Here is a 25,524-nt window from a genome sequence, read left to right as displayed (position 1 = left end):
CATAGAAAAACAAACCCATTTCCTTTCATGAACATTGTCAACAGCAAAATATTTCCGATTTGTGGGTGCACTGATACTTAGCAGACACACTAGAGGAATATACATATAATATTAAATATAGATAAGTGACAATGCGTTGTTCTATAACATCTTGAACACAGATGACAATAGCTGACACCCTTCAACGATGGATTTACTGAGCCCTGCAGAATAACTGGAAAAAGGATTGGGAAGTCAAATGCAATGTAATCTTTTCAGGGCAAAAACATTTTTTATAGCAAAAATGTATGTGATACAAATTCAGATGAGTTCATACATTGGCTACAGGGAAATGAACCAAATCTAAATTTACTTCGTTATAATCTTGGCAAACAGTTCAATTCTAGGCAGCTCACTTTATCCATCTGTCTCTACTGTAAACATGTCTAATGTAAAAGTAAAAATAAACTGTCAGCTGTTTAGTTGTCTCCAGCCTTCTCTCCATTTCATCATAGATTCTATAAGCAATTCTCAACTGCATCCCAAACATCATATGTTCAGCACCTCATCTCCGAGATAGTCCTGCTAGAATGTTATCAGTTACTCCACTCTGAAGCTAGGTCCTCAAACTATTGGGCATAAAGGTATTTGGCGGATCAGCTCTATGGAATTTACTACCACTCTCTATAGAGATTCAAACTGAATTTCTTGTTGTTTCGGCAAAACCTTGCAACACATCTCTTGTTTTCAGCCTGTAGTATGTTGACACAGTAGTAAGCATACATAATCAACCATTGCTTCATGCATATTTCTAGAAGTTGCCCTTATGTGGGGCAAATTCCTAAGACCAGTTTACTGACCTTTAGCTCCAGGGATTTCCACATCATTCACAACTGCAAGACATTGTTTGAAGTTGACATTGTGAGGCCTAAACTCCATGCCAGTCTAATCTTGTGATTTGCATAGTGAATATTATGCAGACCTGCTTCTCATCTCTTTCCATGCCTTGCGTTACGTTTCCTGCATGTCACCTCTAATTCTAGGGCTCTGAGGCAGTACATATGCAATGCTTCACGAAAACGCTTAGATGAAGAAGATTAACAATTACAGAAAAAACCTTAAGACTTGTCTGCAATCTGGATTACTGTAACACCTCAACCCAAACTTCAGTCGTCCTCATTAACCAAGAGGCTGTGAGAGAAGCCATGTTGTTAGAGGTAAATAACTCCACCTTTGTGTTGAAGACTAGAGAAAGCGACTATGATCTTTGAGTCCAGAAGTTTAAATTAGACCCTTCTAATGTGTGGCCGCCAGATATAGTTTTGCTAATACATATTCAGTTGGAGACTGCGGGCTAAACTGAAAACGGTGTCCTTCATTCAGATAAAGGTCAGGCACAGCAGTTCCATTTTAATGCTGCCTGCTATTACCAGACCTCACCAAACACAGCTCTGTATGTGCTTTATAATCCGTTGAGAAGCCCTGATGAAGATGGGTCTGTTAGCTCTAGGTACTCTACGCTTTCAGCTAGTGATTTCAATTGTACCACTGAACCCCTTAAGATATTTCAGCAACTGATGGAAGAGGACAATTCAGCCTGGGTGGTCCTGCAACTAAACATCCTTCCTTTTAAATAATTGTCAAAAATAACAAAGCAGATAGCCATCCTGATGTTTTAACATAGTTTGTCCAACTGAAACAGCAGATGTCATATTGATATACCCACTCCCCTGTAGCTACACTACATCAAAGCAACATAGTAACATTGACTATATCCTAATATGAGTGGTGGATTGGGAACTGGTGTTAGACATGGAGCTGATAAATCAGCCAGATAGTAACCATGAACTCTTGATTAGAACAATGGAAATACATGCTTTTGTCATTGGTATCAATCTTCATGGTTCCCACGCTACTATGGTAAAGTTAAGGGTAGCCAAAAAGTCATTTATTACCACACACTTCCCACATAAGCAACTTTTAACACCCCACACTAGCCCTCATAATATACCATTACTGCGTGAATCCCTTGTGGAAAGATTAGAACCTTTAGTCACCAAGCCTGCAATAGCAGTAATACCGCACAGGATTCCTCTCCATTGGTATGACCAGGAGTTCAAAGGAAAAGGGAAAACTCTGTTTAGTTACAATGGGGTGGAGCGACAACTTGCCCGAAGTACATAGGGAATATAAAATGTAGATGGGCAATAAGAACCAGCCACTGGAGGAAAAGCAGTGAGGGAGTTGCAAGAACCGGCTATGAGCAGAGATTCTGAAAACTTCTGGCAAATATTCTCTTAAAGTAATGAGGACAGCATACACTGCTGTGAGGTACATGAATGAACATACCTGGCACATCCATTTTTCTGTATTGTACTATACAAGGAATTATTTGCAGCAGGTCATCTCCTAACAAGATCTGTTAGGTAAAATTGATCTACTTACCTTAAATTACATTTTAAGTTGCGATACATTTACAAAAATCCTTGTAGGTAAAATCCCCGCGCAGCTACATAAGCATAGCTCTCATTTTGGTGAATTTATATTTTGGTTCTTATCAATGGTGTTTTCGCATGTAGCTGAAATAAAGGTTTATTGGCTTGGGGACCGAAAAAGCTCCAGTCTTAAAGTAGCCATGTAACACCGTTTGTATGTACCTTAAAACTGCATTAGACAATATTCCCAGGCACAATCTATGGGGACCCTTCAGAGAGCTGACTTCTCTGTGGGTTTGTTAAGTTTTATAATCAAGTTGCACATGGAGAATTACGCAAAAAAAGAGATGGGAACAAAGTGTTGCGACAACAAAACCCTTTCAAGATAAACAGGGTGTTACACAAGGGTGTGTGTTGGCCCTGGCCCTTTTTATTTTGTACAACAACAGTGTTGTGGCACATATGGAGAGCTGTAATAATGATGCACTTTCAGTGGGTTGGCCAATAATAGTGATCTGGTTCGCTGATGTCACTTTATTAGTATCCCACACTCCCATAAGTATTTATTATTTGCTAAATTGCTTTGCAGAATACAATCTTCTAGCTGGACTAAAAAAATCATACATCAAAACGAAGTTCACGGTATAGAAGCCACACAAATAGTATACAGATAAGCTGTATCTCAATAATTGTTTGAAAAGGTTTCAGACACCTGGCTCGGATACTAGCAGAAGAACTCGCCAGAATGAACACCTAGTTCATGCAGCGAGCTAGGGCTGCTGCTATTTTCATTTGGGAATTAATGAGTGGAGCTGGTTCTCCGCATTTTAAGCATATAATACCCAGGTGTGACTGGCAGCCTCCTACAGTTCTGAACTTTGGGGTTCCTCAAATATCTATAGAAGATAGAACCCAGATCCGTACAATGTATTTCATGCTTATTCTGGACTACCCTCAATGTACCTCTACTTCTGGATATGGGTTTCAGGGATTCTGAATCCAATGTAGACCTGAAGCCCCTTCTTCACTGGTTAGGAACATGGGACAGTGATGAGCTGGGTGATTAAAGAGTTCCCATTTAGGAATTTCTAGGCTTGAAGGTACTGAAGAACCCCAATGGTTTGAGGTTGAACAACATCTCCTATAAGAACTATTTTTTTTTTTTTTTTTTACTTCAAAATGAACATATATTTAATATATGGTAAATGTATAAATCAGGGAATAAAATGACTCCTATAAGAACTATTACTAGGCATTATTTGGCACTCTGAATTTGATAAAGAGTGGTACAAAAAAGGAGGCCAGGAGAGTTACTGGGATCTTCCCCTTACTTCATTTATAAAAGAATGAGGACTCGTGCCCAAAGCTCTGTTCAGATGCCCGCAGGTGGTGCTATTAAAGGTTGGTGTGCGAAATGCTTATTCTTGAATACACCTCATGCCTTTTTAATCCACTACCTTACACTCGCTGACCCCTTACCTTACTCTTTCAGGTTCTTTTTCATTTCTGCTTTCTCCCTTTGTAACAGTTTTTCTGTGTTTTGTCATCCTCCTTTGTCTCCATTGTATGTTTTTTCCTCTCTTGCTATTGGTCAACATCTGCTGAGGGACAATAAGCGCCGCTCTCCAAAAATGAGTGGATGTCGGCCCCACCAGCAAACAATGGCTCAAATTAAGCACTGGCTGCCATCACTGTAGGGAAGGTAATAGTCTGAAGCCCTTTCCTTTTTGTCAGCCCAATCTACCTAGGCCCTAGAAAGAAATCGCTGACTCAAGAATGGAGGAATAAAAGAATTCAAATCTACCTTAACTCCTTTAGAATCTGCAAGTCAGAATCACCAATGACAATGGCGTTTACTAGTCCCATATTCTTGCATTCTGTACAATTTACCCGATAGAAATTAAAGAGTTTGTACCAGAACCTATGTTAAACACTGTAATGCTACCAGAAGCTTAAATAGTTTTAACAAGTCATTTTAAGTGAATCCCACATTAGTTTGATTCCACATCAGTAGATTTTACATAGAGTTTGAGGGGGGTAGATATTTAGGATATATAACACTGGTGGTACCTCCAGTTGTCTACTAGACAGCAAGACGAATTCACCGACCAGTGGATCAACTTTTATTTGATAGAATAATATATGCACTATATAAGAGACTGTAGAATAACTGATGTTTTTAAATACACAATTAATTAGATGTATAAATTGTTCTATTGTTGATGTTGTATTTATTGTTGGGTTTATGAAGGTTTGGTGGATTCAACCAAAAAAACGTATTCTTATCCTACATATTTCACCGGTTACAGTTCAACCTGGCTTTACACAAACACACAAAACAAAAATCTTCCCATAAATGCACGTTAAACAACAGCAAATGTTTTTAAAAATAAATACAAAGACATTTACAATGTATGAATTATGCTACAAGTGTGATGCTGCAGGCACACTGGATAAAATACATTGGTATTTGGTTTCGTTGTGAAACATACCTCATCACAATATGACAACTCATATGCATAACACACTCATAAAACACAACAGGGTTTGTTTCCCATTGGTTTTATGCGAGACAGTCTTGTTATGTTACAAAGCACAAACCTATTCCTTTATGCACTTCAGTAACTTTTCAGAGGGTTAAATTGTACAAGTATAGCAGAGCACCTATATTTTCCAGCCATTTGCTTTCCAAATGCAGCAAAAGCTACTAATGTACATCTTTGTGTGTAGGTTTTGCATCCTATATATATCGGTAAGGACCATCTAGATAGCAGAGGTCGCATTTGACAATGTACAGAATATATGGTAATGTGTTAGTGTCAATTCATATTCAGGAACTTTGGCTGCCAATATAAACACACCTAAAAATGAAAAAGAAAGAAAGGCGAGTACATCAAAAGACACACACACACACCCATGTAACATAGTATACAGAGTGCGATTGTTGATGTCTGCAGCTTGTTTTGTAAGCATGTTTTAAAGTGATTTTTACTCTAAGTTTTCTTCTAAAAGGGCTTTTTTAATGCTAATTTAATGCATTTAAATGCTGTTCAAATGCACTGATGTACAGAGGAGTAATTAGCAGTCTGTACCAATTTCCTCAATGTCGTTGTCCCCAGCGTTCCTTGTCCAAATAAAATGGTTGCCATGGACACGCCTATCATCTCTACCCTCTGCTTCCCGAGAGCTGCTGTCCACTGACCACAGAGCTCAGAGGCCTGTAGAACTAACTATTCGAAGTGGAGAAGAAGCCGAAAGGCCTGTGTGGAGGAGGGTGCCTGAAAAAGCATCTCTCTATACCAGTGCCTCCCAAACTGGGGGTTGGTTGTGGGTGGCGAAAAATTCAAGCAATAAATAGAGATACCGTTACATTCTGTATTTATTTTGCCACATCTGCTCTGCATTAAAGCCAGAGGTCAAATGTCAGGCTGTGTCTTATGACAAATTGCTGCTTATATATTTTTTTAATCATGAGTATTGGTGTTTACAAACTCCTCTCACTTTGCAGTCAAAGAAAGTAAAGTGAAATATGAGACAGTCTTGCTGGGGTACAGCTGGTGTGAAAGGAAAAGCTGTAGGATGTCATTTTTAGTAACAACAAAATGTAAATACCTGTAAATGAACTCTACACATTCAGCAGCTAGGAAAGCAAAATGCAGTTCTTGTTTTCGTAATTCTGAAGTGTGATGGAAAGTAAGAATTCAATGGGATCAAAACAAATCAAGACGCTCTACTTGGCAATGCACACATGATACATATTCACTGAAACCCTATTTCCACACAATATTATTTGTACATAACATAGTTTTATCAGTAAAACTGTTTGTGCAAATGTAGTGGGCTTTTCAACGGAACATGTGCCGTCTATAAATGACGCTGTACTATACTACATGATGCTTTAGTTATATTAAACATTGCCTGACCCATGTCCAATAAAGCTCGATAGGTTGCAAAAGTGTGTTCTTCTATGGGTCACGGGTCTAAAACGATGGGACCCTCCGCTCTAGACACAACTGAGGGGGCCAGACCAGCACTGAAAACGGTTCTGTGTGCCATGTCGACGAAACAAGTCCCATGGCCATCCGCGGGAAGGAACTACCTTATCTGCTTCATAAGAAAATAGGCTGCAGCTCACCCTGGGATTACACTTTTATGATAAAAAAAAAAATTCCAACGGAGAAAATTGAATTATTTGATGGCGTTTCTCTATCCGTCAACCAAACGGGCACGTCTTGCGTTATTTTTTCTTATGCAAGAACGCTTTTCTCTTTGTTGATACAAGACAATTAATAAGCTTTGCTGTTATCTAAAGTCAGCGCTGGGATTGTGTTCTGTTGTCAAAGCCTACCTCTCGCGGAACCCGCTTCGCGGGTCCCGCTTCGTGGGGGGTTCCTTGTTGGTGCTCACGGACCTTGCCGGAATCTTTGGAGGAGGTGTGTGGGTCGGGCGGGGCTGCGAGCGAGCGCTGGACTGGGACTACCATTCCCAGGAGCGCCCGCCAGCCCGGATTTCCAGCACCTGGGCCGCTCTCCCTGCCTGCTCCTCCCCACCTTCGTGTATTTAAAAACCCCAGCCTTCGGATTCCCAGTGGGACGCTCTGCTGTTATCTAAAGTCAGCGCTGGGATTGTGTTCTGTTGTCGAAGCCTACCTCTCGCGGAACCCGCTTCGCGGGTCCCGCTTCGTGGGGGTTCCTTGTTGGTGCTCACGGACCTTGCCAGAATCTTTGGAGGAGGTGTGTGGGTCGGGCGGGGCTGCGAGCGAGTGCAAGCGCTGGACTGGGACTACCATTCCCAGGAGCGCCCGCCAGCCCGGATTTCCAGCACCTGGGCCGCTCTCCCTGCCTGCTCCTCCCCTCTACCTACAGTCCTATTAATTGACTCCCCCAGTCCCGCTGCGCGGGAGAAGCCCGGGACAAGGGCGGGGCCGTTTGAGGCCGTTAGAGAACGTTTGAGACCGGACCGGGCCATTCCCCTTGGCTCTACCATAGTTTGTCCAATTTTCGTTTTTATCCCCATTACTCCTAGAGAAACCGATGGTACTGACACAATGTCCGTGCGCGAGTGCAGGAAGAGGGCAGCTAAAGGGAAGAAGCTGAATGGGACTCTTGATGATTTTATAACTAGAACTAATACTGCCATTGATGCGGAAATTAATAAATTTCAGCATAGAGTCTCTATGGACCTTGATGCAGCTAGAAGAATATCCCAGGAGCTGTCCCTAGTGAGGAAATCATCCCTAGGCCATTTTGCCACAGTTAAAACTCCCGAGCGTCGGGTAGGTACTGCTCCTATTCTGACGCAGGCAGTTGTTCATCAGATGCCGGTTTCCCCACTCCCAGCCCCTACGGGGGGTTCCCCCTTTCACCAACTACCAATCAGATCCCTTTCTTGGGTGTGGTGGAGCCGGTAAAGGGGGTACCAATAGAGATATCACCTAACCCTAAGGGGGAGGGTAGGAGGAATCCTTTCACACTTAAGGAGGGCACTATCCAAAAGCGTAAGCGCCACACGACATCTGCCTTTTCTAGGAAGAAGGCGAAGGTTGCAAAGGCCCAGATCTTTACGGGTGCTAATCCTATAGTAGGGGGGGTGCCCATCTTACCGACCCACTCCTCTCCCCAAGTATTACCATCTACGGGACATACCAACACAATTACTATAGAAACTAGTCGCGCAGCCTCAGAGGGGGAGCAGGATTTAGTAATAGAAGATGAGAACGATGGGGTGCCAGTTTGTGTGATAGAGGGAAGAGATGTGGAATTCTTAACGATTGTCTGGGAAACACTAAAGAAACTTCTAACCCCCCTGGAAGTCAGGCTATCGCGCATAGAAAATCAGCTGCTTGAGACAGAAAAGAGCATTTTAACTCTAGCAACTCTCAGTATAGCTGATAACAAATCGAATAGTACACCTGGCCCAATCAACCCAACACCAACAATCACAGGTATCCCGCCCGTTGCTCCTGCAACTAAACCTATTCCTAAACCCCGATCCAAGGCAGTATCAAGCAATACCATTAATATTACAATGGAGCCACCCAAGCAACCGCTTGCACAACCTGTCCCAGCTACGAAGGCCGCAGTAGCCACAAGGGCTAAAGTACATAAGTCCTATCATCCTAATACACAGGGGGTGAAACATAAGGAGAAACAGTGCGGGGGATATATCGACCTCCCCCCGGATGCTAGGCCTTATGTAGTGGTGCTAACAGGAGTCCCGGAAATCGCATACCACCAGCAGGAAAACTTTGGGTCACTGAGAAACAAGGTAACACACTGGCTAAATGAAAACAGGCCGCTACCCGCCCACTTGAGAAGTAAAAGCCTCATGGTGCGAAGGGTACCATGGATAGGCACCTCGTACAAATCAATCCCAGGTGACTGTATAATTGTTTCTTTTGATGACCCTAATACAGCACATTATATATGCACATGGAACGATTACGGGGGGAACTCGACTACAGTAGCCAGACCCTTAACCTACTTTTATCCCCCACTTTCACGTCCCAAAAACGGGAGGAACTGGCCTTTGTCTAGAAACCACGCATGGAGTGATCCAGTAGACAGGTGGCAGGGCACACAAGGGAGTTGGAATGGGGTATCTACCTATAATAGATTTGGTTGCCTTGAAGATGTTGATTGACTCACTGGCAAGGTGTCTTGCACAACCTCTCTTGAGGACCTACCTTGCCCCCCACTGCGCTCTGTCGCTGTACTATCCCCAAGTATCCCCGAAAATTATTACTCACCAGAAAATAGGGCCTTCCTCAACGAGGGTAGAGTTGTCGAACCCCGACTACTTGATATAGACCTTGAGTCCCCCAATGATAAATTAGGCCTGGCAGCCCCAGCCCATGATAATGCCAAGGGTAACTCCTTCCCTGGGGAGTCGTTTGGAGCAGGCAGGCTACAGATAGAGGGACTGATGCCCCAAGATTTATCCCTACCCGAAGTGGCCACCAGAAGCGGGGGAACTCAGGCCTCCTGCCATATTCCACCGTCACCATTAAATATGGGGGGGGGAGCTATCTGGCTCCTTGGCGGTGGTGCCTGTAAACGAGATCGTTTCTTCGACCATGGCTGAGTCCTCTTGTACTATCCTCAGTACTACCCCTGGTATTGCCTTTGCCCAACCCACAAACGACCAGGAGTGGGGCCCAGAGGGATCTGGTGGTGAGGGACTGAAGGTGCTCAGTTGGAATATAGCGGGCCTTGTGCGGAATATAGACATACCCGACTGGAACTCATTTATTGAACCATTCGGGTTGTGCCTATTCCAGGAAACCTGGTGCCTGGAACCATGCTACAAGGTGGGCTTCACCACCTACTTTGTCCCAGCGACACAATCCCAGGGAGGGAAAGGCCGTCCTTCCGGTGGCCTACTTATTTGGGCGAGTATTTCGTTGGGTTTCACTATTAGGCATATTGTTAATAAATCACCGGACCTACAGAGAATTTCAGTTAGAGGGCCACATGGGGGGAGTAGGATTGAAAATGTTAACATTTATGTTAGAGGAGCGAGAGGCGGGTCCTCCACATTGTTTCTTACAGGTATTGAGGAGGGTCTTAGTTCTTGTGCGCCCGACGCTTTAGTGATACTAGCAGGGGACTTCAACTGTACGTTTGAACCCCTGGCTGGTGAAGATATATTGGGCATCTGGGAAGATGATGCCAGGAGAGGAATTCCATCCCTCTCACTTGCCCCTATTAGAAGCTGGTCCCAAAATGCCATCGATCTAAATGCCCTCTGCCTGGAACACGGACTTAGGGCCACCAATGGCAGAACTAAATCAGACCAGTTAGGAGCTCACACGTTCAATAGAGTGGGTCATTCTTCGCGAATTGACTTCATTCTACTGAATTACAGTCTCTGGGCACATTTACTTGACATGGAGATTATCGAGTCTTCTGCTAGTGACCACAACCCCCTATCCCTGTCCTTGTCTTCCTTCATGAGGGGTTTGTCTCCAGCTCCAGCCCCTCATGCTTGGAAAACAACACATGAAGTAATTCCATCTAATTGTGGCAGACGCTTAAAATGGAACACCTTCGCGGCAAAAGAGTTTCAGATCCAGGAGGCCAAATCTATAATGACTAATATTGCGACGCGGTTAGATTCCCTAGGACCCAATGATCGAGATGGTGAGGTTCCCAACCTGTTCTCTGAGGCTACTATTGCGCTGGGCGAACTTTTTGTGGCTTACCCTTCAGGTTCAAGGGGCAGCGCAAATGGTAGACCCATGCGCAATACCAGTTGGTTTTCACACACCTGCAGTGTCGCCAAAAAGGAGCTGATCAGGGCGATAAAAGTAAAGGATGGGGCCCAGATTAGCTCCGCTAGGCGTAACTATAGAAGGACCTTAGCAAAGGCAAGGGCTGACCACGAGAACTCGTTTTGGCAGGACTTATTGGCAGCTAGTCTCAGGAAGGACTCTAAAGGCTTTTTGGGACTTGTTAAGAACCAAGGACAAACCCACAGACTCGCTCATAACATGCAATATAACTGAGGGAGCATAGTTCGACCACTTCTCCAAGCTTTATGCAGCGACCGAGGGCCCTGTGTCCATCGAGGTGGGGCAGCATGCCCTTGGCAAATTAGAGCTGAGCGAGGAATCCCAATTTACTTGTAAAGAAGTTGAAGGGGCGATCAAGCGCCAGGTCCCCAACAAGGCGGCGGGTCCGGACGGCCTCCCAGGGGATTTACTTTGTGTTAATTTAGCCGAGTGGGGGAGACTTATTGCTTACCAGATTCATTGAGGGGTGCAGAGGTCGTCCCTATCTATAAGAAAGGGAACCGGGACGACCCTGCCAATTACCGTCCCATAAGCCTCCTGGATTGCTCGCAGAAGGTGGCAGGCAAAGTCGTCCTAGGAAGAATCACGCAGTGGGTCGAAGAAAACAATATTTTGTCAGACTTCCAAGCCGGTTTTAGAACTGGCACGGGGACAATCGAGCAAGCATTCCGGTTGCTGATGCTCTATTGGAAAGTAGTTGTACTAGGCAAAGGCAGTCTGTATTTGGCATTTATAGATCTAAGGACTGCCTTTGACCTGGTCCCACGCAACCAGCTCTGGAGTGTTCTCGATGCACTAGGCATTCCCCCATACCTTCTGGATATGCTGATAAGATTCCACGCAGACAACTTTGCACAGATCAGGTGGGGAGCTCAGGGACAAAAAACATCACGAATTCCTGTAAATAGAGGTGTCCGCCAGGGCTGCGTTTTGGCCCCCACTCTGTTTTCACTATATGTTAACGGAGTGGTGGAGCATCTGCTTCAACGTCCATCTGATGCACCATCCCTGGCGGGCAAGAAAATACCCACACTCTTATTTGCAGATGACACCCTCCTGATCTCTAAGTCACCAGTGGGCCTGCAGAGTCTCTTAAACAGCTTTAAGACCTTCTGTGACTCAAGAGGCCTAGTAATAAACACGGGGAAAACGAAGTTCCTGGTCTTAAATCCCCCGAAGAAGTCAGTCTATCCACCCACACTTGACTTAGTCCCACTCGAGAGGGTTAGGGAGTTCGACTATCTTGTTATCCGTCTCTGCGACTCCTTGAGTTGGAAATCCCATCTCCAAAAGATGTTGCTGTCCCATAAGAGAGTGACAGGTGCCCTTCTTAAGAAACATCGTGGCTCCTCCTATTAACCAATTGCACCGGCCCTTGATATCTACAGGGCACGGGGTGTTAGTGCAGCTCTCTATGGGGCTGAATTATGGGGTGTGCAGAATGTGGACCAGATGACCCGCTCTGAACATAAATTTCTCAAAGATTTAATGGCCCTTCCTCATAGTACCCCAACCCTCCCTGTTCTCCTAGATACGGGCACTCGCCCTATTAGCGATCAAGTGAGGCTGCGTCCGCTCCTCCTATTGGCCCGTATCTGGAGAGTCCCTGAATTGTCCAGCTATGCAGATGGCCTTAAGGAGATTCTTGCATCGCCTGGCTGGGCTAAGATTCAATGGCTAAGGGAAGTTAAACACCTTCTAATAGATCTGGGTCTTGATGATGATTGGGCCAACAGGTCGGCCCCGCCAAAGTCAACGTTAAAAAAGCTATTTTGGTCCTGGGTGGCGGAGGGCAGAAATAGGGATGTTAATCTGTGTAGGTCATCGACAGAATTCCTTTTGGTAAAAGATGTGCAATTTTGTGAGCCATATTTGAATTTTATTACAGCTCCTTGGGATAGGGCCCTTTACTTCAAGTTCAGGGTAGGTGTTCTTCCAGTGGGAACCGTGACTGCTAACTGGAAGGTCCCGGCACAGACCTCCCCTTTCTGTCCTTGTTGTTTACACAGATTAGAGACAGTTCCCCATCTACTGTTTGAATGCTTGGCCTATGCAGTCCCCCGCAGCAGATGGCTGAAGCCACTCTGTAGAGAACTTGGGACTAGGTCGCATAGGGAGGCCTTAGGAATTCTTAAATCGGACCCCCGTCCCTTGTTCGCTACGGGAATGGCTAAATTTTTAGGTTGGGCATGGCGTATTAGACTTAACAGATTAGCCTACCTTGTCTGAGAGCGCTTTTATATTGTTGTATTGAAGTCAAATAAGCAAAGTGTTGTACAGAGGCTATGTTATTTTAACCTCTGCTGTCTTTTACGTGTTTTTTAATGTATATGTAATGCTTTTTATGATATTAATTATATATATCGAAATAAAGCTATTTACTTACTTACTTAATTAATAAGCTTTTATTCTCTACGAGTTATTGACAGGTTTTTGGAAGTGGATAAATATGCAAGTGTTCAGACGATATTGTCTTTTTGAAACCAGTTACTCTGCCACAACTCTATATTGACTAGAGAGTTTATTTAGTCCTCAAAAGTACTTAGCTAGCATTTCAGCGCTGAGACTACAAAGTTCAATGCATCCTTGGGGTGGTCTTGACCCGTTTTCTAAATCTGCTGCCAGACCTCGGGGAAAGGTTCGCCCCTTACACGGCATCTGCACCTTTCAGGAGACACACACTTTCCAAGGCGCTGACAATGCTTGGGTCACCGCTGGGAGTGTAATGCCGAAAATGTACATTTCATTATTTCAGTGTGAGACCTGAGCGACAGCTGCACATAGCTGGAAAGAGTCGTGCTCGAGGTTAGTGGCATTAAAATAAAACAGTGCCAGGAGGTTTTAACTTAGCTGTGAGCGGGTGGGAGGTTTTGCGATCTTTGCAGGTTTGACAGGGATTTGTGAGAAGATTAACAAAGGGAGTTACATTAATCCAGGCAGCTGTTGGCAAAACCTGTTATCAATTTATTGTCTTGCATGGTCGGGATTTTCTGGTGTCCTCAGCAGAAAGTTTTCGATATTAGCAGGTACAATCCTTTCAGTCTGTCTAACACGAAGCACTCACAGGATAACAGTCTTTTTTATTTAAGACTTATCTTGGTTTCCCAAAAATCTTCAGAGCCAACAATCACAGTGGGACATTGGACTTCATTTCCGTCATTTTCCCGAGAAGACAGTTTATTGTGCTATAGCTTTGAAACATATTCATTTACGTTCTACACACACAAATATTCTTACGGTGCCTAGGATAACAGTGTAAAGAGTCCAAATGTTATTTTACATTGAGTATATTCCGATGGACTACGCACAATGGTGCTTAGTCCAATGCCGAACCTCAAGACATACTACACTAGGGAATCCTGAAGGCAAGTAATCAGCAGTTCTAGGTTTTAGAAATTGACTAAGGCCTTGTCTCTCCAATTAATGCTTCATGTATTTATCATCGCTCCAATGCACTTCATCTACACAAAGAGGTCCACAGCAAAGAGAGATCTCCTTAGATGTCATGTGGTCCTCTGGGCTGGTTTCATGGGATTTTGACTCAGATGAGGCTGATTTGACTGAAGGAAAAGGCAGAGGGTCGCAATTCTAGAGCAGGCACTGAGGGTAAGGGATCAGCCGGGCATCTCAACTCTTCAGAACAGCTTGAAAGGGTAGGAGTGAAACCTTTGTGTTCTGCTAGTGAGATAACATGCTATTTGACCTGGATGAGATCGAAGGAAGTGATAGCCCATGCCCTTTCATCAAAGTGACATCACAAGAAGAGACAAACTCATGCTTAATGCTTACACGATAAAATAAGCTGCTGAAGAGGATTAAACTATCTTACAAGAATTGCATAAATGGATAATATAGCAAAATAAAACTCACAAAAAGCACATAAAACCACTGTAGATTCTCACCATATTATGGTGCTGCGCGTATGGGCTCTGACACAGTCATAAATGGCAGACATTGTCTTTGGCATGTCAGAATATGCCCTAAATAACATGCAACATGATAAACTAGTGAGATCAAGAATGTTGCCTTTTACTAATAATCGAAATGCTGTCAAAAACTGACATGCCCCAGATGAAGGAAACGTCAACAAGAAACACACTACTAAAGATGCAACAATAGAAAATGTGACTCGCAAGGTTTATGACAAGCATACATTGACAAGCAGCACATCCTGCCTAGGAAAATGAAAGAGACTATAATTTTTAAGGTTTGTGTTTAGGTCACCAGGCTCAGTAATGACAAATCATTGGAGATGCTATTTACAGAAAAAGGATGGTGCTGTCCTAGTGTTGCTGCAATTGTTGCTGGTACAAGGATAATGCCTGAGCTGGTATTGCTGTGGTGCTGCTACAGGTGTGCACTTTCTAAACAAGAACATATCTTTCACAATAAAGATTATGTTGCGTGTTCTGTAAACATCTGTTTGTGGCATGTAGTGCTGTAGATTCACATGGTCCAGAGTTGTACAAGCTATTTTTCTTTGAAGAATTATTTTAAGTCACAGGTAGAGGGACTCCTCTTCTCAGTATTACTGTGCATGGGCACAGACTCCTTTCTTAGATTGTTTCCCCGCAAGAGGATGAGAAAGAAGTGTAATGAATGTGTTAAAAATAGAGATGTCCATGCTAATATGTGAATGCATGATAGAGATGTGTTCAAACATAACTGCAACAGCGACAAGCATCCGGGAGGAGGGAGGGCGATGTGAATCTCCAGCACTACATGCCACAAACAGATGTTAACAGGGTAGGTAACATAACCCATTCAATAGCATGTGTGGCTATGGATACACATGCTCTGCATAGACTGTAAAGCAGCAGGGGTGGCTACTCTGCCAGAGCCAGCAGCTGAAAAATAACATGATATTTTAATATTGCTTTACTTTTCAACTGCTGACTCTGAGCCAGCGCTGTAGGGAGGTGTGGGGCCAGGCCCATGGAAGGGGCGGAGGAGGTGTGGTCCCTGCACTTTAAGTGCAAATGTGTGTTAGGCCGGCCATCTCAGGCTGGCCAAACACACATGCACACTTCGATTTCTCCAACTCTGAACAGCCAGGCTAGAGAAACAGCAAAGACTCCCTGTCCTAAGAGGAGCATCAAAGCACCACACGCTGCTCTCATAGCATGAGAGCAGGACAGGGGTTGCACAGGGAGTCTGATGCTGCCCCAGTGTCTGCTGGGAAAAGGAAGACGACCATCGAGGCGCGACACAGGAGGTGGCCGGCAGCTTCGGGTAAGACTTTTTTTATTTTATTTAATTATAATTTGGATACAGGGTTGCCTTAATGAGGTGGAGAAAAAGTACCAAGTGTTTTTCTGAAAGGTTTAGTTCTATCTATGTAGAACATGGGCGCACTTTTTACATCAAAAGTATGAAGAGCTCTTACTGCAATATAATCAGGGTTAGGGAAAAAACAGGAAGCTCAATAGATTGATTGAAGTGAAACTGGAACACTACTTTAGGTAGAAATTTAGGATTCATATGAAGAAACAGTTTTTCTTTATGCACTTGAAAGATAGGTTCTTCTAAGGTTAACTTCTTGAGCTCACCAACACGCCTGATGGAGGTAATAGCAACTAAAAGCACCACTTTCCATGACAGAAATTGAAGAGAGCATGAATACAAAGGCTCAAAAGGAGGACCCATGAGCTTTGTAAATACAATCATTAAGTTATAAGAGGGTGCTGGAGGTACACGAGGTGGAAAACCTTGTTTGCATGCCGTAATGCTTGGAATACTGAAGATGGAAAGATTCGAAATTTTCTGGGGATAGGCAGCTATGGCAGCAAGACGCAATCTAGTGGAAGTATATGCTAAATTGGATTTTTGTAAACATAGCAAGTAACAAATAATGCCCGGTACTGTGATTTTTAGGTGTGCAAATTTTAAGGCCTCAGGAGCCATGCTGCTAGGCTTAGGCTCTCGGGTTCTGGGTGAAGTACCCTTCCGTTTTACATTGTTAATAGGTCTTGATTTTGAAAGACTGTGCACTGTTCCCTGTGTTATCTCCATTATCTCTGAAAACTATGTTTGTCTGGCTCATTGTGGTGCAATGAGAATCATTGTCATGTGGCTCATCTTGCATTTGTTGATCATTTTGTGGAGAAGTGGTATTGGGGGGAAAAACGTAAGCAAATATCCCGGACCAGTTTATCCATAGCGCATTCCCTAGGAACTGCTTGCAAGGGGTGTCTGGATGCAAAGTGTTGGCATGTTGGTGAGTTGTAAATAGGTCTATTTGTGGAGTCCCCAATTTCCTGATTATTTTGTGTAGTTCTGATTGATTCAGTTCCCATTCGTGGGATGCTGACGTCTGTCTGCTCAGTCTGTCTACCTCTACATTGTCCTTTCCTGGCAAGTGTACTGCAATTATGTCTATACTCTTTGGACTGCATATTTCCATAGTTTTTGAGCTAGCGTTGAGTGCTAAATTCTGTGTTCCTCCTTGCTTGTTTATGTAAAACATTGTGGTTCTGTTGTCTGTTTGTATTAAAACTTTCTTTCCGTAAAGCTCCTTTTGAAAGGCTTCAAAGGCTAGGAACACTGTTTTAGCTCCAAGAAATTGATGTGTTTTACAGCATGCTCCTGTGTCCACAATCCTCTTACTTTGAGGCTGTTCATATGTGCTCACCATCCTTTCTGGCAAGCATCTGTTGTATTGGTTACTGTTGGAGTTGTTTGTGTGAAAAATCTTCCCTGTACTATGTTTGTTTTGGTCCACCATGCCATCTCCTGATGAACTGTTTGCGTGATAACCACTCGATCTTTCCAACTCCCTGTTGCTTGTGACCATTGCTCTTGAAGCCATTCCTGGAACGGCCTCATGTGCAAGCGAATGTTGAAGATTAAATGAATGCATGGAGCCATCATTCCTAGAATCTTCCCCACTGTAAGAGCTTGCACATTGCGGTACAGATGTGTCTCCTGCAGCAGTGCCAATGTTCTCTTCTCGCTTGGGAACACCTTCCTTAATATAGTGTTAATCTGTACTCCCAAGAACACTTTCTGTTATTTTGGCTCTGGTGACAACGTGTCCAAGTGTATTAAAAATCAGAGTTAAACCAGTGTCTCTTCACTTGTTGTTTATGCTGTTTGCAGAGACTTTATGAGCTTGCTCTTATTTACCAGTCGTCTAGGTACGGGTATACATAAATCCCCTGACTTCTTAGATGAGCGGCTACTGCCGCTAGGCATTTTGTAAAAACTATTGGTGCTGATTTTAGGCCGAATGCTAGCACTTTTAATTGGTAGTGTGTTAACTGACCATAAATCTTAATAGATTTTTGTGTTTTCTGTTCATTGGAATGTGCAAGTATGCATCCTTTAAGTCTATGGTTGCTATGTAGTCTCCTTTTTGCAATTGAGGTATCACCTCTTGCAATTTTGTCATTTTGAATCTTTGTGGTTTTAGGAATTTTTTGAGAAACCTTTGGTCTAGTACTGGACGCAATGTTCCATCTACTTTTGGAATTGGGAAGAACGTTGAGTGAATTTTGTAGTTCCTTTACCTTTGTGTAACCTGTTTTATGGCTTCTTCGGATTGAAGTTCTTGCACCTCCTGGAGTAATAGGGTTAATTTTTTTTCGGAATGTTTCTTTTTGTTTGTTTTTTTGTTTGGAGGTTGCTTTGTCAGTTCTATGCAGTAACCGTACTGTATTATGTTTAATATCCATTTGTCTGAAGTGATATCGCTCCATTTGTGGAGGAAGTATTTTAACCTGCCTTCTACTGGTGTAGAATGTTGAAGGAACTGTTTGTTTAAAGGATGAAGTCTTTTTTCTGATAGTGTCTTTGGGGTCCCACTCAGTGATGGTTTTGGTGAGTGGCCCACTTTTGGAATGCAGTCACTTTCCTGTGGTTTGCGGTCCTCCTTGTTATGTTTGCCCTTTTTCCAGAGGGCGCCCTCGAAGGGATGGTCTTCCCTGTTGGAACTGCCAATTCTTCTGCTGCCCTTGTTGCTGGTCCTGGCTTACCCCTTGGTAAGGCTGCTGGTATGTTTGGCGAGAGGCTATGGGTTGATGGTTAGCTCTGCCTGCTGGTCTCCATGCCTCTAAATTGTAGTGAACCCTTGACCTGGCTGTTTCATTGTCTTTTTTCAGTTGATTCAGCTTTTCATCTACAACGCTACCAAACAGCTGTTCCCCACTGAACGGTGAGTTTAGTATGTTATTCTGCGCTTCTGGCTTGAAACCAGATATTCTCAGCCATGCATATCTTCCCTCCGTAATGCTGATAATCATCTGTCTGCAGCGTCTAGGGCAGATTTGAAACATGTGTTTGCCATGTTCTTTCCCTCTTGCACTCAGTGGTTTGCCCTTCTTTGGAACTGTTCAGGCAGGTGCTTTAGTAGTTCTCCTACCTCTTCCCAATGCTGATATGCGTGCCTGTTTAACAATGCATTTGAGTTTGCAATGCGCCAATGAACTGCTGCACTCTTCTGGACCTTTCTCCCCATAAGATCCATCCTCTTGCTTTCCTTGTCTGGCGGTGGTCCAACATTGGTTGGTACATTGGCCCTTTTCCTGGCTGTAGACATAATGATCGGGTCAGCTGGCACCGACCCTTTGATGTACAGTGGGTCCTTTGAAGAATGTTTGCATTTCTTCTCACCTCTTGGTGTGACTGATTTGCAAGTGGCAGGCCCCTTAAATGCCTCTTTCTCTTGATCCATTACACTTGGTAGCCTGGGTAGAAACTGGCTCCTTGATTGTGTAGGCAGTAAAGTTTGCACTCCATATGTGTCTGCTGCCCTTTATATGATTTGGTTGTACATACCAATGTCATATGGTGGTGAAGGCCTCAAAGGATATGTGTCTCCCGCCTCTTCTGGTGATTCGGCGTCGAGATCCTGCCATTGTAGGTCTTGAGCCTCCAAAGTCGCCAAGCCCACATAGTTTAGTGCCTCATCGTCTCTTTTATCCACGAAGAATTCCTCTTCTTCTTCTTCGGCGAGAGGTTCGGGAGTCGTTCGCGGCTGCACTTCCTCGACCGATTTCTCTGCTTTTGTCGATGCTTTCGGCAGCATCTTGATTGCTTCAAGCTGTTGTCTAATTCGTTTTTGCGTTGCAAAATATTTGCCATCTCTGCCAATAGCCTCTTTTTCTCGATCTCCGACGCGGTAAGCAGTCAAAATATAAAAAATTAAATATCGACCTACACTAATATCAAGGTGACAATATTGAAGGGACAGAATATCGATGTCAAGAATATTGATGGACAGAATATCGACCCTAAGGTGAGTAATATCGATTTTTTTATATCGTAAGTAATATTGAAGTTAGTAATATCGATATCAAATATATCGATGTTACTAATATCGATATATATTATGTATTTTATTATGTATTTAATATGTATGTGTTATATGCGTTTTGTTAGGTGTTCTACTATTTTTTAAATATATCTAATCAATTGTTATATGTAAATAATGTTTTTTTAAAGTTATTTTTGTTTTTTAGTACCGTAGTGGGTTGTGGGTTTATAGGGGAATAGGGTGGGAAGTAATTTAATTATACTAAATTAATTATTCATTTTTAGGAATTATACATTAATTTAAATAATTTTTTGTGTTTAAGTTCTGCAGCGGGTTGTGGGTTTATAGTGGGAATAGGGTGGGAAGTAATTTAATTGTAATTAAGTTATAATTTATTTTAATTAATTGGTATTGATAATTATATTGTTAATTCATTGGAAATTATTTTTTATTATTGGAAATGAATTTGTATTAATTGTTAATTATGTTAAGTGTATTATTTTATTATTGGAGTATGATGTGCGTTTATGGGGGAATAGTGTTGGAAGTAATTGAAATCTAATTGAGTAACAATTACATTTATTGTTGGTGTTAGAAGGTGGTTCTGACACTAGTGGCCGCCCGGATTTTTCGCTTTTTGAGCACCTAATTGTTGAGCTTTTACTGTGAGGGAGCCTCATAATCTGGGACTCACCTACAGTGAACTCATAATGTAGGAGACTGCATGGAGATTTTACTGGTGTCCCCTGGCTTGACTAGGCAGCTGGAGTATGGGGCACCACGCTGGTTACATGCAGACATGTGTACACACGTGTGCACACGTGTGGGGCTGCGCAGGGGAGACTCCTAGCGTGTGCAGTCCAGGAGCAGCTACAGAGTGAATGGTGTGGCAGAACTTATGCAGAATTGGGTGATGACATGGAATAGGCTTTATACACTGAAGGAAACATGCCAGGGAAAGTCAGTGAGTTTTACTGTGTTTTTCACTTCATTATTCCCTTATGGGGAGGTGGAACCCATGGGCTAGGGTCACTTCCATAAGGCCTACAGATTCCAGACACGCACTAAAGTCCTGTATAGCGGATGTGAAAAGAAGTATTCTGCAGAGTTCCAAGTCCTATTTGTACTGCTTTTGGGTCATACATAACTGTCATATTTCTCTGAGCCAGCCATGACCAGACCCAGGTTGAGGGTTGACCTCGGCTGGGTGAATTGATAACCTTTCTTCCACACGCTAAGGCCTCTCCTCCACAAAGAAGAAGATGGGTGGGGCTACAGGCTCATCCATTAGCAGCTGTCACTGGGTGCCAGGCACCAGGCTGCACCACGGAGGGAAGGCAGTGAGGGAGGAAGGAGTTGGGTTTCAGAGGCCATGTGGCCAGAGACACTGGACGAGGCCATTTTGAACAAACCCAGAGGCTGGACTAGAAGGAGGGAGCAGGGGCAGGGAAGTGATATGTCGCTGTTTGATAGGACACACAGAGACTTCCTGCCAGCCCCCTACTCAACTTTTATAAAGTACTTGCACAGGGAGAGAAGCTCTCTCTGGGGTGTGGTCTGCTGAGGCAGAAGATGCTGGAGCCTGGCAATGGGCAGTTGGAAGGAGGTCACCCCTGACTGCTCCCCAGGCCCCTAACAGCGCCAGAAAAAGAGTCCAGGACTGGTGCGCAGAAGCAGGGGCCTCTGCGCAGGGAGAAGAGAGGCGCAGGGAGCCAGTGAAGACCGCTCCCTGCAGAATGCACCCTCTTGGAGACCCGGAGGGTGAAGGAGAGTGCTCCCAGTGGTTGGGGGACGCCACCAGGAGCAAGAAGACGTGAAAATGGGGCAGATCGGACCCCCAAGGGCTGAGATATGGCCCCCGGAAGGTAAGCGACCTTTAACACCTAAGAAGACCGACGACGAAGCGCGTGGGGCTCCACCGCCGGTCTCAGAGATGCCCCCGGGGTGGGTCAGGTCCAGGGAGCTGCCCCCAAGGAGAAGTAAAGCCGGGGAGCGCATGTGTGCTCCCCGTGACAATGGCCCCACGGGGTGCGAGGAGCCCACCCTGGCCCCAGACGAAAATGGCAATGTGGCGTGCCGTTGCGCAACCCCTGCAGAGGAGGAGTGGCCCGGGACCCCATCTCCGGGCCTCGAGGTGGCAGAATGAGGGGGAGCACCGTCGCGCCTCCCCCCCGAATATGTTCGGGGGCCTGGGACCTCAACCCCGGGCCCAGAGTGTGGATGAGGCCGGAGACCCACGGAAGCGGGGAAGCTGACTCGCGTCCACCGGAGCGGGAAGACCAGAAGTGCTCGGCTGGCTCCCGTGGCAACACAGAAGAGTTGGGGCAGTCGGGGGTGGCCCTCCAACGAAGAAGGAATGTGGGGGTCCGGGTGGGACCGGAGCCCCCCGAGGAAGACCTTCAGCGGTGCGAGGGGCCCCAGGAAAGAGGAGAGCGGCCAGGGGTGGGCTCCCCGAGCCCTCTGCACTCACCTGGGGATCCGGGTGGGACCGGGACCGGGCCCCCCACCGAGGCCCCAGAAAGCGGCGAAGCGCCAGCGCAGCTCTCCCTGGCAAAGCGGGAGTGCCGCTCATCTATTATTCAGCAGCAGGAGCTTGAAGCGCCCCCATAATGCCTTGCAAGGCATGAGGAATGGATCATTTTTGGTGGTTTTGTTGGCCCCAGAGGATCACCCTGGAGTGTGAAAAGGTGCTGGGGGGAGCTGTTGGAGAAGCACAGTGTCGCCCTAGTATAAAGATAAGTCCCACCCTAAGTTTCTTAAAGATTTAAAAAGAATAACCCCTCAACGCTCGGCGAAGACTGCATCACCTTTTAGGCTGGAACTTTTGTTCTACAGCTGGGGGTGCATTGAGAAGTGCACCAAAGATTGAAAGGCTGAGTTGGAGATGTCTTGAGAAGGGCATCCACTGGAGGTGAAATGGTGTAATTACATTGAAATGCATTTACTAATGGTTAATTCTTTTGGAGGGACTGAATTTCACAGTTTGTAAGGTGATATAAGCAAAGTGGATTTAAGTGACAAGACACTCCTGCTGGGTTGTCTGACGGTATTTACTTAATCCTGTGATCATCTGTGATGCCTTTAGGGGCTGTAATTGCAATGCATTTTTAATGATATCCAAATGTTATGAGTACTGTCATTCTAAAGTGTGCGTAAAACATGTATTCTTGCTGCTGCACTTAGGTGAAGAGCCCAGACTGTTAGCCCTTAAGATGTAGAGGTGCATACTTTATGGTCAGTAGGAGATGCTCTGTCAGGGTCATGTGTCACCAAGGCAAGTGTACCCCTGTTCAATGCTTGTTGAGGTAATGGGGGGGGGGGTTGCCACTGGGATTGTGCCAGTGTGCAGGGCCCTTGCTCCAGGTTAAGTCCAACTCCCTGCATTGGGGGTAAGATGATGTGCATACATGGAAGTGGTGGTACTAGACCCCAGCCCCTGCGGGAGGGGTGGAGATGTTACGCAATGTCACAAAGTAATTCCAACAGCTTATGTATATTTGTAAATTAGTGCATAGTATTGAGTAGTGTGTGTGTTTAATAAATGTACTCTTACTTTTATAAAGCAAAGTACAAACTGGACAATCAATTATTGAGTGTTATTTTTGCGCACCTGCAAATGGAGATTACTAGCCCACACCACCTCCCTTTGAGTAAGCCTCAGACTGCTCTGCAATGCTACCATCAGAGTCAGGCGCTACATTTGGGTGTTTGTTTCCCAGGGAAGCACAAATGTAATCATGTTATTTGTGCAGGCCTCACAGACGCTGCCTCGCTTTCCAACATTTGGGTATTGATAATTAATTTATTGGACATTAATTATTAATTGGCAATTATGTTACATTATAATTTTTTGGTTATGAAAATTAATTCATTGTTTTATCATTAATTGGTAATTTAATATTAATAAATATTCTTTATTGATAAATGCAATTAATATATTAATAAGCAATTATTAATTGGTAATGAATGTTTAAGAAATATTATTTTTGGTATAAAAATCATTTAATTGTTCAATATTTGTTAATTGGTAATTCAGTTTTAATAATCAATATGTTTTTGGTATTAAAAATATTTTATTGTTCAATATTTATTATTTGGTACTTAATATTAATTAATATTTATTATTATTTATTGTTAATTATTCATTGGTAATTATGTTTTTAATAACTATGCATTGATATTTGTAAATAATTTAGAGTTATTTAATAATTAATTTAAAAAAAATTATGTTTTATTTATAAGAAAGTTATTTTTAACTTCCACGCTATCCAACGCTTTCCCTACTGTTGCACTCTCTGGAGTTAGAATTTTAACCCTACGCAATCCAACACTTTGCCTACTGTTGCACTCACTGGAGTGGGAATAGTAATTTTTACATTATATGTATGTTTAAATAATGCTTTATTGAAATTATATGTATTACTTATTAATTTTAAACATTATAAAATATTTTTAACTATGTTCATTTTATTTATAAGTATTTAGTTTATTTTACATATTTTTTTTACTAAAAAAAAACAATATTTTTACTAACTATATTTTTTAAGTCCATTTTGTTTGCTAGTTTTGTACTTACCATGTTGTAGATAGGATATCGATATTCTTGACATCGATATGCTTGCTCCAATATTTTTGTAGGTCGATTTTTTGACCTTTGATATTTTGTCAGTGATCCCTCCGAAGCATGTGTTTCGGCGTCAAGATCCCCCGCCTTTCTCTTCGTGCTTGACGCTGCCGACACTGTTGTTGAAGGCTGTTTTGACATCTCTTGTTTCGACGTAGAGACGTCTTTTTCGTGACTGCCTTTTGACGTCTTCGATTTTTCTAGAGTTTTCGCCATCACAGAGTCCTTGTCTAAGGATCCAATGGATTGTTTATCTTTGGTGGCGCCTGCGGTCGTTGACTGTTTTGATGGCGAGGCTCTGTTCGAGGTCTATGAGACATTTTTCATGTCTTATCCTGTTTTTTCGAGGTCGACAGCTCTCTTACCTCCTTTGAAGTCTTCTTCTCGAACACTACGACTGGGATGTCTGTGTCCTCATCAACTTTAGCGCTCAGCGACGTTGTCCTCCTCTTCGCTGGAAAGACCCAGATCTTGAAGCGACGGTGCTGGCCCCTGGCCCTGCATGTTGTAGTTGGCCCTTCTCTCTCTTACCCTCAAGGTCTTTGGGGTGAAGGCCGAGCAAGTTTTGCAATCTTCACTTCGGTGACCTAGCGGCAGGCAAAGGTTGCAGACTGGAGGTTGATCCTTTTGAGCGTACTTATGATGACAATTCTTGCAGAATTTGAAAGGTGTCTTGTCCATTTCCGCGCACAGGGAGCCCCCTGCATGCGCATTCTCCATGTCATCAAAGTCCCGTACTCTCTCCTTTTTGGCGCACTGCGGCGATGGTTGATGTAGGCTGGTCTTTGGTTGTGCAGTGCTATGTAGACATGGATCATCAGCTTGAATTGCCAGCTCATTTGTATGGGGAGCCAGTGGAGTTTTCTGCGGTTGGGGTGATATGGGTCCATCTGGGTAGGTCGAGGATGAGTCTGGCAGTGGAGTTCTGTATGGGTTGGAA

The 25,524-nt window shown here is 43.9% G+C and overlaps 1 protein-coding gene across 10 annotated transcripts in view; it reads right to left on the bottom strand.

Annotated features, from left to right (window-relative positions):
• The window catches only part of APBB2 (amyloid beta precursor protein binding family B member 2), a 1,314,926-nt gene that overhangs the window by 54,263 nt on the left and 1,235,139 nt on the right, over positions 1 to 25,524 (bottom strand). The window lies entirely within an intron of this gene.

Source organism: Lissotriton helveticus, chromosome 2_2 (assembly GCF_964261635.1).
Source record: "Lissotriton helveticus chromosome 2_2, aLisHel1.1, whole genome shotgun sequence".
In the NCBI taxonomy this organism is placed as follows: Eukaryota; Metazoa; Chordata; class Amphibia; order Caudata; family Salamandridae; genus Lissotriton; species Lissotriton helveticus.
This window is presented reverse-complemented; position numbering and strand designations above follow the sequence as displayed.